At 41.4% G+C, this 5,305-nt stretch overlaps 1 non-coding gene across 1 annotated transcript; it reads right to left on the reverse strand.

Moving 5' to 3' along the window:
- Positions 1-2,494: 2,494 nt before the first annotated feature.
- On the reverse strand, positions 2,495-2,632 carry LOC114817345. Its single transcript, XR_003765200.1, has one exon. It is a non-coding gene; the product is annotated as a small nucleolar RNA SNORA7 (small nucleolar RNA).
- Between the last annotated feature and the right edge of the window lie 2,673 nt (positions 2,633-5,305).

Consider the following 5,305-nt stretch of genomic DNA (forward strand, 5'->3'; position numbering starts at 1 on the left):
GGTGCCTGGTGCAGAGTAAGTGCCTAACATTCATTCATTCAATAGTATTTATTGAGCGCTCACTGTGTGCAGAGCGCTGTACTAAGCACTTGGAATGTACAATTCAGTAACAGATAGAGACAATCCCTGCCCAACCACGGGCTCACCGTCTAAAAGGGGGAAGACAGCAAAACAAAACAAGTAATAATGTTGGTATTTATTAAGTGCCTACTATGTGCAGAGCACTGTTCTAAGCACTGGGGTAGATACAGGGTAATCAGGTTGTCCCACATGTGGCTCACAGTCTTAATCCCCATTCTACAGATGAGGGAACTGAGGCACAGAGAAGTTAAGTGACTTGCCCTCAGTCACACAGTTGACAAGTGGCAGAGCAGGGATTCGAACACATGACCTCTGACTCCCAAGCCCATGCTCTTCCCACTGAGCCACGCAGCTTCAATACCATCAAAATAGATGAATAGAATCATAGATATATACACACTAATAAAATAGAGAAATAATATATACAAATATACACAAGTAATAAGTAACATCATTATTAAGACAGTGTTTTTGGGGGGTAGGGGAAACATGGGCATGTTTTGAAGGCAGTGGGGAAAGTGCCCTTGGAGAGTGAGTGGTTGAAAATGGTGGTCAGAGATGGAAGAAGAGAGAGGGAAAAAGTTTGAATAAAGTATAAAGGGATGAGGTTGGAAGGGCAGGTGAAGAGGGTAGATTTTGAGAGGAGGCAGGTGATCTCTCCTGATACTGCTGGGAAGGATGGGTGAATTGAAAAGGGAGGCATTTACTGAGTACCTATGCACTCAATATGTGTTTCACTAAGCATTACTGATTGATTTGTGAAATAAGCAGCATGGCCTAATGGAAAGAACATGGACCAGCAAGTGGTGGACTTGGTTTTAAGTTCCAGCTCTGTCACTTGCCTACTGTGTGTCTTCGAGAAAGTTACTTAACTTCTCTGTGTCAGCTTTCTCATCTGTAAAATGGGGATTCAATACTTGTTTTCCCTTCTACTTAGACTGTGAGCCTCATGTGGAACAGGGACCGTGTCCATTCTGATTTTCTGGTATCTACCCCAGCGCTGAGTTCAGTAATTGGCATATAGGAAGCTCTTAACCAATACCATTTAAATGACCAGCTGAGCTAGCTTGTGAGTGGGACCAATCAAAGCTTGGGAAGCTTGGACGAAGGGTTGAGACCCAGGGCCCTCTAAGCATTAGGAACAGCCGTGGCTGAGGGCATGGGCATCTTTTTGGTATTAGTTTTAAGGCAAGGAGCTAGAATTGCATATAATTGCTTCCAAAAATGAATATACAATCCATGGCCTGCTCTATGCCCTTAATGTTTGATTATTCAACTGTGCCATTGAGGTCCTCTCACTTCTCCTGCCATGAAGACTTGAAATCAAGTATTTCTCATCCGACACACTCATTATTTCTTTCTGTCATTTATCTACCATTCATCGATTTCTCTACTATTTATCAGCTGTCTTACATATCTATGTGCCATTTGTCTATCAAGTTCTATCTCGCTAGCTATCTACCTATCCATAATTCTCATCTTCATTTTCACATTTACCTGATTTTAACTATTACCTTGGATTTTAACTTGTCTGAGTTCAGGTTTATCATACATGGTCATTTATCTTACTTTTTTTGAGTCTGTCAAAATGACCTTGTATGAAAGGTTTGCAGTCAGCCTTCAACTCTAAATTAGGCAGAACGAGACATAAAGAGCTGTAAAATGTCCTCATAAACCCTCAGCCTGCAGTTTCTCTATTGTTTCTTTATGGCTTGTTTTAGTGTTTTTAGACCCAAGCTTTCAAATGACATTTCTCATTTGCAAATCATTAGTGCAGTGGTCAATCTGAGTATTAGCATTTCTGCATCTTTAATTTTTGTGCAAGTCATTAATTAGCTGTCTTGCTATTTACTGTTCTTCTTGGTAACAAAATTCCAAGCAGTGTGGAATGACTTATGTAGGGGCATTTTTAAATACATGTGAAGAAGATAAAATTGAAATTGCCAATTCTGGGCATTTTCTTTCATTTATTCTTCTTTTTAAGACTAGCTAGCTTCAACATTAAACTCAGGGACAAATGCGACTTTGGCAAATTTAAAGAGAAAATATCCATTTGGTCTATTCATGGTGGAGCTTTCAGTCTATGAAATGAACACTGATTAAAAGGAGAAGAGAAATGGGAACATAACATTATCAGTATATTATTGGGTCCCCAGAAATGCATTACTCCTATATATATAGTTGTTGTTGTTGTCTTATGGGTTGGATATGACTCTACAGCATAGCGTCACCATGGACACATCTCTCCCAGAATGCCCCATCTCCATCTGTAATCATTCTGGAAGTGGATCCATAGAGTTTTCTTGGTAAAATACGGAAGCGGTTTACAATTGCCTCCTTCCGTGCAATAAACCTGAGTCTCTGCCCTCGACTGTCTCCCATGCTGCTGCTGCCCAGCACAGGTGAGCTTTTGACTTGGAGCAAATCGTTTTCCACTCACTAGCCATTGCCCAAGCTAAGAATGGAATGGATATGCCTCTGCTTGACTTTCCCTCCCATAGCCGAGACTGGTAGAGTACTGGAAACTCTCCAAGTGCAACCCTGAGAGGTTCCTCTATATATACATATACATATATATATGTATATTTTTATGACGTTTGTTAAAGGCTTACTATGTGCCAAGCACTGTGGGTTATGGATTATCTCTATTTGTTGCTGAATTGTACTTTCCAAGTGCTTAGTACAGTGTTCTGCACACAGTAAGCGCTCAATAAATATGATTGAATAAATGAATAAAATATAATCAGGTTGGACACAGTCTTTGTACCACATAGGCATCACAGTATCAATCCCCATTTTACCTATCAGGTACCTGGGAAAAAAAGAAGCCAAGTGACTTGTCTAAGGTCACAAAGCAAACAAGTGGTGAAACCGGAATTAGAACACAGGCCCTCAGACTACCAGGTCCATGCTCTTTCCACTAGGCCATACTGCTTTTGCTATTTCCATGAAACACAGTTTCCTAGAACAGAAATGTCATCCTTACCATTGTGATTGTTCCTTTCATCACCATAATATCATCATCTTCTTCATAATAATTTTCATAACCCTCATCATTCATTTCATCACTTTAACAACTGTTGATCCCAATTCTTTCATCTCTTATGAAGAAAAGATAGAAGAGGCAAGAAAAAGAAGCAGGGACACCCTGGTATAAACAACCATGAGGGATCATCTTTAATAATAATGATAATTATTATTATTATTGTGGTATTTAAGTGCTTACTGTGTGCTGGGCACTATACTAAGCATTGGGGTAAATACAAGCAAATCAGGTTGGACACGGTCCCTATCCCACATCTGGCTTACAGTCTCAATCCCCATTTTACAGATAAGGTAACTGAGGCCTAAAGAAGTGAAGTGACTTGCCCAAGGTCACACAGCAGACAAGTAATTGACAGGATTAGAACCCATGACCTTCTGACTCCAGGCCCATGCTCTAGCCACTACGCCATGCTGCCTTTTTGCCCTCTGTAAGAACCAGATGGGGGATGTGATGTATTCTCACCTAAAGTCTGGATGTATCCCGACTGATGGGAGAATGGTGAGGTTTTGAACAGTTCCTACTGAGTGCCTCTCATAGAACAATACCAGCAAGCAGTGTGGCCTAGTGGATAAATCACAGGCCTGGGAGTCAGTGGACCTAGGTTCTAAACCAACCTCCACCACTTGTTCATTCATTCATTCAATAGTATTTATTGAGCACTTACTATGTGCAAAGCACTATACTAAGCGCTTGGAATGAACAAGTCAGCAACAGATAGAGACAGTCCCTGCCGTTTGACGGGCTTACAGTCTAATGGGGGAGACGGAAACCTGTCTGTTGGGCAACCTTGTGTAATTTACTTAACTTCTTTTTGCCTCTGTTATCTCGTTTGCAAAGTGGGGATTAAGGTTGTAAACCCCATCTGGGACATAGACTGTTTCCAAACTAATTAGTTTGTATCTACTACAGTGTCTGGCATATAGTAAGCACTTCACAAATACCATAAATAAATAATTAAAAAAGCACTCTCCACTGCAATAAGGTGAATTCATTGCCTACAACCTGGCCCATTTTTAACTGCTACCCATTAGGGTGGCCATTTATCTGGTTTTAGGCTGGAGAGTCCTTTTAGCAAATGGCTTGTGCCTTCTCCAGTATAGATACAAGCATCTTTATATCTGGTTTTCTTATTTCCTATGATGCAGTTTTTCTTCTTCTTTTTTATGGTACTTAAGTGCTTACTAGGTGTCATGCACTGGGGTAGATAAAAGCTAATCAGTTTAGACACAGTCTCTGTCCCATATGGGGCTCATGGTAGTATTCTCCATTTTACACATGAAGTAACTGAGGTATAAGAGAAGTTAAATGATCTGTCCAACATCACACCGCAGACAAGTGGCAAAGTTGGAACTAGAACCCAGGTCCTTCTGACTCCCATTCATTCATTCAATTGTATTTATTGAGCACTCGCTATGTGCAGAGCACTGTACTAAGTGCTTGGAGTGTATAATTCGGCAACAGATAGAGACAATCCCTGCCCAACAATGGGCTCACTCCCAGGCCCGTGCTCTATCCTAAGAGAAGCAGTGGGGCTCAGTGGAAAGAGCACAGGCTTGGGAGTCAGAGGTCATGGGTTCGAATCCAGGCTCTGCCACTTAGCTGTGTGACTGTGGGCAAGTCACTTAACTTCTCTGTGCCTCAGTTACCTCATCTATAAAATGGGAATTAAGACTGTGAGCCTCATGTGGGACAACCTGATTACCTTGTATCTACCCCAGTGCTTAGAACAGTGCTGTGCACATAGTAATTGCTTAACAAATACCAACATAGGCCATGTTGTTCCTCTCAACTCCTCTGAATTCTTTGTGTGGGTGTGGTAGTGTCCTTTAACACCCATCTTCTTCCTGCATGGGTGCTTGTACACAATCCCCATGGTGCTCTAAAAACCTCCTAGGAAACAACCTTTCTGTGGAAGCCACAAAACCCTCTCCTTTTGGCTGTAGACAAGAGATGTCAGCCCTAACCCTGCTGGATAGAATCGAAAAGCACAGGCAGCTCTGGGCATAGTGAAATTACAACCATGGGGCTGGAAAGAGAAAAATGAATCTGGATGAGTGTCCTGAAGCTTTGGAGCTGACACATGCCCTCAAACTTAGTTGCATCTCTGGTTCTAAAGAAAATTGGACTGCAGTGGCTTTTCTTTTGTTAATCAATCACCAGAGAAAGTGACAAGAAATA

Source organism: Ornithorhynchus anatinus, chromosome 1 (genome assembly GCF_004115215.2).
Source record: "Ornithorhynchus anatinus isolate Pmale09 chromosome 1, mOrnAna1.pri.v4, whole genome shotgun sequence".
NCBI lineage: Eukaryota > Metazoa > Chordata > Mammalia > Monotremata > Ornithorhynchidae > Ornithorhynchus > Ornithorhynchus anatinus.